The sequence below is a fragment of the Mandrillus leucophaeus genome, unplaced genomic scaffold (genome assembly GCF_000951045.1).
Source record: "Mandrillus leucophaeus isolate KB7577 unplaced genomic scaffold, Mleu.le_1.0 Scaffold84, whole genome shotgun sequence".
In the NCBI taxonomy this organism is placed as follows: domain Eukaryota; kingdom Metazoa; phylum Chordata; class Mammalia; order Primates; family Cercopithecidae; genus Mandrillus; species Mandrillus leucophaeus.
The window spans coordinates 4,443,500-4,455,150 of NW_012109141.1; positions in this window are offsets into that span (position 1 = coordinate 4,443,500).

An 11,651-nucleotide genomic window follows, 5' to 3' on the forward strand; every position below is an offset into this window, starting at 1 on the left:
ATTTCTTACACCAAGGACGGTCAAGGACTCTGCCTGACAGTAAGAGAATGATTATTTGAGTAGTGCATGATTTTTACTTTTCTGATATTAAATATCTATGTGTGTAACAAATCTCAAAGCTTGTGTAAAGAATCTTCTTAGACCTTGAAAGTTAAATTGTCCAATTTCTTATTAATATTCACAGTACCCCCATACGCACATAAATTTCTTTGAAAAATAGGATTAACTGTGTTGTTGATATAATGAGACTGAAATAAACTGGATCAGATCGAGAAAAATTGTCATAAACTCTGACTCCATTTTGATGTTTGACATCATGACATCTTTCATGCTGCACTCTTTGCGCCTTCCCTTCTGCCCAATATCTAGGTAAATTGATAGGAAAGCCTAAGTGCTGTCTTTTTTGGTGTCAATGGGAAGTTCAAATCACACAAGCCTCAGGCTATACATAGGAACCTACCCTCCGGGCCCAGCTTGTAAGCACCATAAATCCCAGGCCTTTTTCCCTGCTCTCTCAAGACCATTTTCAGACCAGCTTGGGAGTCTGCCCTATTCTCCACAGAAAGGTTCTTCATGTTAATAAGAAACCTTTTTATATCCTCTCAGTGCATGTGAGGTGTCATTAAACTCAACATCCAAACCAAAGCACAAACAAACAAAAATACCCACACAGAATAAGCATTGCTGGCATGTTCTAAGAATTCTGGTCCCCTCTTTGGGCCCAAAAATTATCTGACAAACATTTAATATCAATTCTATGAAAAGAACACTTGATAATGGCCATTTGTTTTAATGGTCTTTCACACAATATTTTTCTCCTTCCAGAAGAATGATTTTCACCTGCTTCCCCCTTTATTCTCACGTGTCACAACTTATAATTCATGTCTTCTTTCTCCTAATAAGTAGAACAAATGAATGAACGTATGCGTGGCCCATGGAAGCCCTCTTTTACAAATTTGTAAACCTTTATCAACTAAATGTATAAAAATACACACACACACACACACACACACACACACACACACACACAGCTTTATCTTATTCTCTGTATAGAAATGTGGCAAGTGTTGACTAGCTGCTGCTTGGGTGACATAGTTTTCCTTTTCAAATACATATTTTGTTTTATTATACTTTAAGTCCTAGGGTACATGTGCACAACGTGCACATTTGTTACATATATATACATGTGCCATGTTGGTGTGCTGCACCTATTAACTCATAATTTACATTAGATATATCTCCTAATGCTATTCCTCCCCCCACCCCCTCCCCGCAATAGGACTCGGTGTGTGCTGCCCCCCTTCCTGTGTCCAAGTGATCTCATTGTTCAGTTCCCACCTATGAGTGAGAACATGCGGTATTTGGTTTTCTGTTCTTGCGATAGTTTACTGAGAATGATGGTTTCCAGCTGCATCTATGTCCCTACAAAGGACACGAACTCATCCTTTTTTATGGCTGCATAGTGTTCCATGGTGTATATGTGCCACATTTTCTTAATCCAGTCTGTCACTGATGGACATTTGGGTTGATTCCAAATCTTTGCTATTGTGAATAGTGCTGCAATGAACATCCGTGTGCATGTGTCTTTATAGCAGCATGACTTAAAATCCTTTGGGTATATCCCCAGTAATGGGATGGCTGGGTCAAATGGTATTTCTAGTTCTAGATCCTTGAGGAATCGCCACACTGTTTTCCACAATGGTTGAACTAGTTTACAGTCCCACCAACAGTATAAAAGTGTTCCTATTTCTCCACATCCTCTCCAGCACTTGTTGTTTCCTGATTTTTTAATGATTGCCATTCTAACTGGTGTGAGATGGTATCTCATTGTGGTTTTGATTTGCTAAAACCATAAAAACCCTAGAAGAAAACCTAGGGAATACCATTTAGGACATAGGCATGGGCAAAGACTTCATGTCTAAAACACCAAAAGCAATGGCAACAAAAGCCAAAATTGACAAATGGGATCTAATTAAAATCAAATACATATATTTTAAAAGCCTTTGATAACTCATTTTACTGTTCATATGTGCCACAGAGTTAAGTGGTAGAGACTATGCCATGCCTTCACCAGATCATTTTCTTTCCCTGTAGAACACAGGAAAACTACCATTCTCAGTATCCCTGATGGTTAGATTTGAGCCATGTGATTCGGTTCTGGTGAGTATAAAAATCAGTGGAAGTGATTTGTTATTTGCAGCCTGTGGCAGTTAAGAACAGGTAGGTGGGAATTCTCCATTCTCTTTCTTTCTTGTCCATGTAGCTGGTGAAAAGATCCTGGCTCCTTGAGTTAGTGTTAAGTAAAAGGTTCCAGATACAGCCACCTAAATACATTCAACAATCCTTGAAATTAGAATATTGTGCAAAATACAGATTTCAGGAATTTTGTTACTGCTACAAAGCATAGCTTACTATGACTAATACCAATACCAAAATATCCACCCAAACCAATTAATTTGTGAATACAAGGATGTCTCTGTGACCCTGAAATGTCATTAACCAGTTACTTTAGTATCCAGTGAGATACATCTTACATATCTGCATAGTGAAAAAATTATTCAAGTAAGCATAACAAAGAGGACTTTTATTCATGACCATCAAGATAGGCATAGGGACCAAGGCAATTTTTGCAGTGGGGGAAATAGATGGGGCTGAACTCTGAATGCAGCATAAACAAGTGGAAATTTACAGCCAAAGAGCAGGTCTGGGGCCAGTGGATGGAAAATTGCTAAGAAGAAACATGAGAGGTAAAGCAGACTCTGGCTAAACCAATCTACCAAGGTTCTTGTTGAAGACAGGCCAGGGTGATTAGACATCACCTGGGGAATGGTGGAGGATGAGAAACCTGATCAGCAACCTGAGATATTGGGGGATCAGATATTGAGAATAGGAGGTTCTTGCTAAACTGACTTAGCAGGGTTCCTTGCTAAAACTGGATTTTACAAGGAAGTGTACATTTGGGCCTAGGATAAAGTTCAGAGCCCACTAAAGTGTGGTCAAGCAGAAAATCTTTTGCAGCATCCACTGATATGGTATTTTTAATTACTCTTTCTTTTTCACAACAATTATTTTTAAATTTTCTACCCTCAAAATCTCTTGATTGCTCTTACTCATCCCACAGTCACGTTTATTTTTCACAATTTTATTGCCCGGTTCTTTTCCAGCCCTTTGTTGTATTTATCCATATTCAGTGTTAGCTTCTCAAAGAATATCTTAGCCTTTTGGAATCTATCTTCTTAAAATGAGTATATCAAAAAGGGCAAGACAGAGGTACCCTGGCTTGGCACTGGAAATTATCCCCAGAGCAATCACAGAAGTCATTTAATAATGTATCATTAAAAGTAAGATAAATTACTTTGCCTGGAGTATGTCTTTAATTTGTATATGTCAGTTCTCAAGGTCCTATTTCTTATTTCAAAGAGCGAGGTAAATTGCCTACATGTATGCTAATGAACTAGCTATTTGAAATCATTACTTCTTTACAATTAGTGCTGTCGGATCCCCGAGGATCCAACTCTTGTTGGCTAAATGTAGTTTTATCCTACCTTGTGTAGAAATATGGAAAATGTCGTCTAGACTGCATGGATAAAGTAATTTTCCTTTCCAAGTGTATTTTCTTAGTGAAAATATATTGTCAGGCTTTGATAACCCTTAAATTTCCATCTTTTTTTTTAAACAGAGAATAGTAAAAATACATAAAAAATTTTGAAACATCAACCCAAATATTAATTTGATTTCTTCAAGGTGTCAACAAGTAAATCATGAAATATAATGCTCTGAGTTATACACGGCAAATGCTTAAATTGGCTTTAATTTAGTTGCAAATAGTTACCCTTTGAAGCTAGAATTATGAATGGTTTGTAAATATCTTTTGCAGGAAATTGTGGTGGTAGTGATGAGACAAATACATTTGGGTGTTGCAAATTTGGAAATAATTCCTAGAGATATGACTTCTCCCACAACTTTTTAGATTGAATCTCGAATCAGTGATAGTGTTTTCTGTTCCTTTATTTAAATTGAGATTCTGAGTGTGAAAACAGAGTCACACTGAATGTAATTTTCTTCTTCTAAACTCCTGCGATTTCTTTGTTTTGATTTGGAAGTTAATCAGATACCAACTCATCAATGTCTTTTATTATTATCTTACATTTTTATGGATTCTATATTATTATTTAGCATTATTTGTTTGTAAGTCTTGGTTCTCCACCTAAATTGTAAAGCATTGAAGAGTTTTATGCATAAAGCTTGTTGCATAGTAAAATGTCCCTAAAAATTGCCTTCTGAAATATATAGCAAGTAACTCCCCACAATTTTATATAGTTCTGCAAACCTATGGGGAACTCCCAAAATGTATATTCCCACATGACCATGTCCACGTTGATCACAATTAGGTTGTGATCCCAAGAATATTATATAAAATCTTAGAGTTTACTAGACACAGTCAGTGATGGCAGCATTTCAACTACTCAACTACTCCCTCTTATAATTATGCAAACAATATCTAAGTATTTAAGCATCAACTCATTGAATGAGTTTAAAGAATTTTTCTAGGTGAAGACAGGCCAAGATGACAAAGACACAAAAATTATTATAGAAACTCCCAGCCACAGTGAGGATCAGACTATTTCACTGGACATTTTTGGTTCACAGAGACCAAAAAGAAGGAATTCAATGATTGTAGTAACCCATAATGGTCTAGTAACTGTTAGTTAGTTGGTGAAACGGTACACGTCTTAATAAGAGAAAAATGATTTTCCGTGGTATCCATAACAAATTGTGCTTGCTGTGCTGAAGATTTCATGATGATTGACTAGTAGATTAGCATTTAGGAAGGACAGCTTTACAAATGTTTACATTTGAGATTGAAATACATTTTATTGATTGACTTCCAAGTAACAGAGAATGTTTTGAAATTCCTTTTTTCACTTACGAAGATCTTTGTTGTTTTCTCTCTAGAAATGACTAAAAATTTATCTTTCACCAAATACTGAACAGATTTTAACGGTGACTGTGATATAATTAAAAAAAAAAAATGTACTGTGTATTTGGTCTTTGCCTTGATTTCTAGCACAGAACTTCAGAAAAGTTTGGATTTTTCTGAGTGATTTTGTTACGCGAATGAGGCAACTCTTAGCAAGGTCTCTAGACAGCTTCAGGATAGAGGCTGGTTGCCAGAAAAAAACACCACTTTCAGCCCCACTCCCCTGTTGATCTCTGAGGAGGGGAGAAAGTCTGGAAATTGACTTTAATCACCAATAACCAATGGTTATTGTTGCTCAACAAAACTCTTGAATGAGATTTGAGAAGCTTCCCAGTTTGGGAACACATCAACTTACCAGCAAGTTGAATGGGTGCTGCACCCAGAGAGGGCCTGGAAGCTCCGTGTGCCAACCCCCTTTCCCCAATACCTTGACCTGTGCACCTCTTTCATCTGGCTTTCCCTGCATTGTATCCCTGATAATAAAAATGTAATCATAAGCATAATGCTTTCCTTAGTTATATGAATGGTTTTAGTGAACTATTAAACCTGAATAGAGGTGTGGAAACTCCAAAATTTGTAGCCAAGTCAGACAGAAGTGTGGGTTGCCTGTGTTCCCTACTGAAATCTGGCATCTGAAATGGGGGCAGTCTTGTGGAACTAAACCTTTAACCTGTATGGTCTGCACTAACTCCAGGTAATTAGTTCCAGAATTTGACTGAACTGTAGGACACCCAGAGATCTGGTGTTGGAAAAACAGTGGCATAGCAAGTAAGCAGTGGATGGTTCATATTTCCCATACTTTTTCTCCTACAGTGCCATAATTGCCAGTCTCATCCACATTAACTTTCAAGATCCCTCAGAAACAGTTAAATAAGATATTGGGGAGCAAATATAGTAGAATTTTTTTAGAAGTACTTTTCTCCCTTATAATGAGATTATTATTAATGAAATGTAGAAGATGTTTAAAAAATAGGGTAATATAAAAAATACTTTATAATCACGAAAGTCCAGAAAAAAAAAATACAGCACCTAAATACTTTCAAGACTTGGATATATAGTATATAAAATATACAAAGAGTTTTTAGAATTTTTATAATTGCTTACATACCAACTTTGGCTTGCTTCTCATATATTATTATAATATTTTATTTTTCCATGTCAAAAATAGTCTTCTGACTCTATTGGTTCTCCAAGTCATCACAGAGAGAGTCCTTACTTCACTGACCTAAGCAGTATTTCAAAGACTGCATGTTGAGGTTTTAATAAGCCCCACAGATGCTCACCACAAAGCTGGAATTAAAAGAGTAATAAGTTATTTTGTGTTTGTATGCTTGTGTAGTTTTTTTTGTTTGTTTGTTTGTTTTGTTTTTGCAATCTGTATTCAGAAGGAATCAGATCTAGCCCAAAACAGAAATAGAGGGGTATTTTCGTTTTTGTTAATATTTAATTTTTAGACATCAATTTGATTTTTTTATGTGTATCTAAGTACTTTAATTACATTCACATATAATTGCATGTGTTTATTAGTGTTTCATTTGTCAACGCCTAAAAATTTATCTAGAATTCATTTGGGTTGATAACCACCTGGTTAAGAACTCTGGATCAGCAGTCAGACAGAACTCAGGAATTTGATGATGTTCTTAGCCCCTACAAATCTCGGATTTCTCATCTGCAAAGTGGAGATGATTATATGACTCACCTCTTCAGATTACTGTGAGAAATAATTGAGATATTGAAAGTATCGGGTTTAACACAAGCCTAATAAACAATAAATGTTAGCTCAATATATATTTTTCTTCAAAGTGTTAAGTAATTATCTCAGGACCAGCTATGAAATAATTTTTTTCTCATTGATTAAAAATACCATATTTACTATGCAATGAACAATTATAAACATCATAGTGTGAAGTACTAAGATCCATTCTTTTACTGGGAGTTTACAAAATATGATAGGAATCATCCTAGAGAAAATCAGCCCATTCGAAATAGAATTATCAAATTATCCAGGGCCATGTTCAAAGTATGTCTGATTCTTGGCAAATGACTCTCAATCCACGGCAGATACAAAAGAAGGGACCTTGGGAAAAGTCAAAAGAAAGACACTGAGAGAAGGGGACAAAACAAGGAAGAATATCTTGCAGGCATAGAAGTTTTGTACTGAGCGTTACCTTTTTATCCTCCAAACTTCCCTGTCCCAGGCCAGAATGATGAACCTCTATGCTGACAGATGTCCACTGAACGTTTGCTAAATTTAAACTTAGCAGTTAGTGGACTGTTATTTTCTGAATCTTTCAGAAGGCTTGAAGCTCCATGGATTGGCTCCTAGGAGCAGCACCCTCAAAAGGACAAAATTGCTACATTTTCCAAAATTATTTTGTAAGATTCTTTCCAAAATTTAAGTACTACTGTTACTTAAGGGGAAGATAAGGATCATATCTTCACTTGGAGCCTAAGGAAGCATCAAAGAGAATAAATAACCTGGTATCAGATGAGAAAGCACAGAGCCTATGAAAACTGTTCCTGCAGGTGTAGTGGGGACAGACACAGAGTGGCACAAAGAGAAGCATGAATGAAGAGCAGTGAATTGGTCCTGACAATGCCCTGAGTCCTGTAAGAGGCCACAAATACCAACCGTATGGCTTAGCATTAAATTCCCCATCAATAATCACCACCGAGGGGACTTCCACCAACACTCAAAACATAATTGTTTATAAATAACCATCTTGATCAGGAAGTTTGTCAACACAGATATACAAATACTCACATAATAACAGTCACAAGCAAATGAGAAGGGCCCCTTTGAAACTCCAGCAGTCACAAGAAGAAGCACCCCACTTCCACCCCATCTAACTTGCGAGAAGCTGGCACCAGAAAGCAGATTGCTGATGGGGAGATGACATACTCCTACCCTAGCTTTCCCTCCACAAGTTTGGCCTGAAGTTGGGGATGACAGAGTTGTAGGGCAGAGGGGAAACTTTGAATTATTCAAGCAGGCTGGTTCTCTGGTACCATCGATGATATAATTTAATGAATTTAGTAAATTGACTAATTGAAATTTAATGAAATTGACTAATTCCATTAAATTATATCATCAGTGGTGCTAGAGAATCAGCCTGCTTGAATCATTGTAGTATTTTTTTTTGCATGATAAAATATAACATTCTCACTATCATTAATATTCTTTTGAAAGGTATTTTAGACCAGTGATCTTCAAAGTGTGGTTTCCATCTCAGCAGCAGTAACATTGCCTGGAAGTGTGTTAGAAATGCAAATTCTTGGGCATCAACCCAAACCTGCTGAATCAGAAATTCTGGGAGTGAAAGCCAGCCAGCCATGTTTCGACTAACCCTCCAGGTGATTTTGACGCACATTCAGGTATGAAAACCACTGTTGGAGACTACTGTTTACTTGTTTTTTTGCTTTTTATCTACTTGTTTATCCATTCACCCCCATGTTAATGATAAAACCATCAGTTTAGAAGACACTAGGTGTGATACAGAATCCAATAATTCTCAAATCTCAGTGGTTTAAAATAACATAGGCTAATATCTTGTTCATGCTACATGTTCACTGTGGGCTGGTAGGGTGCCCTGCTAGTCAGTAGTAAGGGACTCAAAATGATGGGGCAGTCACCTTCTCAGGCATTGTTGCTTGTCTTGCCAGAGCTAAAAACGAAAGCACTCAGTAACTCCCCCAAATGAAAAAAGATCAAGAAAGTCATGAATATGAAGAAGCAGCTCTACAATTGTGTAGAGCTCTCAGAGCAAATAAGGTGCCTGCCTTTCTACTTGGAGTACAGCTCAAAGCTACCTTATGTTCAACGCATACAACTGCCCACAGAAACCCAATATGGTTTTACGTTTCCAAATCTTGTTTATCACAGATTCATCAGTGTGGCATCATGAGTCTCAAAAAGAAGTGTTATGACAGATTTATTGCTTTTGGCCCTGAAAATCACATTTAACCATATATTGAATTTGCAGCATGTACATTTATAGACATGCTACTACAGAGGAATTAGTTACTTGTGGGCTTTAAATCATTCTTGCAAATAGACAAGATCTGGCTATGCAATGAATCTTAGGCAACCTCAGGTCCATTTCTCATCAGCTTCTAATATGATGTAAAATTCTCTAACCAAGATAAAAGTATATGGTAAGCATTATATACAACATTTTGAACCTTATCTGCGAGTCCCTTCCAGTGGTTAAGTAATTCAAATACACAACAAACATAGACACACACATATTCACTCCTGCTTCAAATATTTCAGTGTAGTACCTTATCCAAGTTCATCAATTGTCTTGCACAGTTCTAACATCATCTTTTGAGTCTCTTGTCTGAATAAACTATTAATATTAAATAAAATGGTATTTCTAAGACTGGATTAAGGTAAGAGAAATCATGGTGAGAACTTGAAGAAAAAAATACCTATAAGTGTAATGGGGGAAAATAGAAGAAATAATAGAAAACATTTGAAATTATAATAAGTTTTTTTCATTCTGTATCTTGGACCTGAATCTTGAATCTTTTTCTCTTTATTTCTAAAAGTTTGGAATTCAATGGGACACTTCATGAAAAAATGAGATATAGAGATATCCTCAATATTCTTTCAATGTATCCAAAAATAAGGCAGAAAAGATGGGTAATGAATTCTTTCCAAATTATATGGGGAAAAAGGCAACCAAGGATTCACTGGGGAAATATATTTAGTTCCTCTCATTTATTCTTGAGTAAAGGATTTCAGACTTAGTGTGAAGTTAGCTATTAACTGGCAGGTTTTGTCTGATAGAAGTGCAAGTAATTTCTGTCAGGTGAAACAGGTAACCCCAACAGGTAATTTATGGCATGTTGGGTACTAAAGAGTTTTCTAACTAACTCAATAATTTTATTCTAACACTTCTTTGTCAAATTGACTATAAATGCTCCTTAAGGTTTTTTAAACCAGGAATGCCATCTTCTAGCTTCCTCATTAATACATTAAGTGAAACATTTTAACATATTTATTCTGTTTCCCTTAGTAGAGTCAGAATTTACCTTTTTGAGAAAATATACCTAACAATATGATTGAATTGAAAACAAACGAAATTTTTGTCTGTTTATTTTTGGAGACAGTCTCACTTTGTCTCCCAGGCTGGAGTGCAGTGGCATGAACTCAGCTCACTACAACCTCCGCTTCCCGGGTTCAAACGATTCTCACGCCTCAGCCACCCGAGTAGCTGGGACTACAAGTGTGCACCACCACGCCCAGATACCTTTTGCATTTTTAGTGAAGACAGGGTTTCACCTTGTTGACCAGGCTGGTCTTGAACTCCTGACCTCAAGTTATCCACCGGCCTTGGCCTCCCAAAGTGCTGGGATTATAAGCATGAGCTGCCACACCCAGCTACAAATGAAATTCTTAATGCTTGAGAATGGTTCTGTTATTTGGAAGGCTCAAAAAGCAAAAGACTTTAAAATCGAAATGTATTCTCCTCAAACCTTGGAGCGACAAAAAAAACAAAAAAACAAAAAAAAAAAACAAAAAAAAACCATTCAGTTCAGCTGGCAAGAACACATTTGTAGAGGGGAAGGCAGTGTGAACATGGCCTAGGGAAGGAGAAAAGGTCAAAGACATAGAGCGACAAACATGTTGCTTGTTTTCCAGCTAAACCATGACTGTTTTCCACTAAGTTAGAAAAATTAACTTTGATCCAGGAGATTGACCCTAATTCCAATAGAAGCATAGAAAATATGGAGGATAAGGATAATGGAATTGACCTCATTTAATATTGCCCATATTCTTTAAATAACTATACCCATTAAGAGCAAAGTCTTAAGTGAAGTGTGAGTAGAATGCACTGAATTAATTACTCCCATGGCCCAAACCAAGAATTGCGCTAAAATGACAACCTCATGTATAGCTGGATGATAGTGGAAGAATTGAGTCTCTGTCTTGTAGGAATTCTCTTCTGTAGAGAGACTGATACTTTGAAGGCAGAGGTATCTGGAAATTAATCTATTAAAAATCAAATTATAGATCCTGAATTCTGGAGAAGAATTATTGGAGGGGAGGATGGCTAAATATAGGAACTCTGCAGCCACACTGCTTGCTTTCAAATGTTGGCTACATCCCTTAATAGACCTCAGTGACCTTTAACAGGACAATTAAGTGCCCTTTGCCTTTCCACACCGTGGCGTTATTATCTAAGGTACTCAGGGTAGCACCTGGTACATAATAACTGAATATTATTTATATTATTATTATTCTCTTCCACATTAGAATTACAGGGTCAAAGTTCATGCCTGTTTGGAAACATGCAAACTGATTATGGTAATTAGAATGGGGCTACAGTATTTCTAAAGAGCAGTAAGAAGTGAAGAATGTTGACCTGCAGAGACCCGCAAGCACTTTCTGTTGGTTCTACCCCCTTGCTGGGAAGACTGATGATCTGATCCTTTTTACTGTGACTCAATCATTAGGACTTTACTGCAGCATAAGCAAGGTGGCAATATGTGAAGATGACTAGGGGATAAAATAGTGCTGCTGAGACTCCCAGTGTCCTGTTACTCTCCAGGTTCTGGGAGCAGGACAATTAATAAAATATTCATGGGATGGGAAGAGCCTTGCCCCAATCTCTACTAAATTACTGATGTCCCAAAGGTGAAGTTGTTGTGTAATGCCTACAGT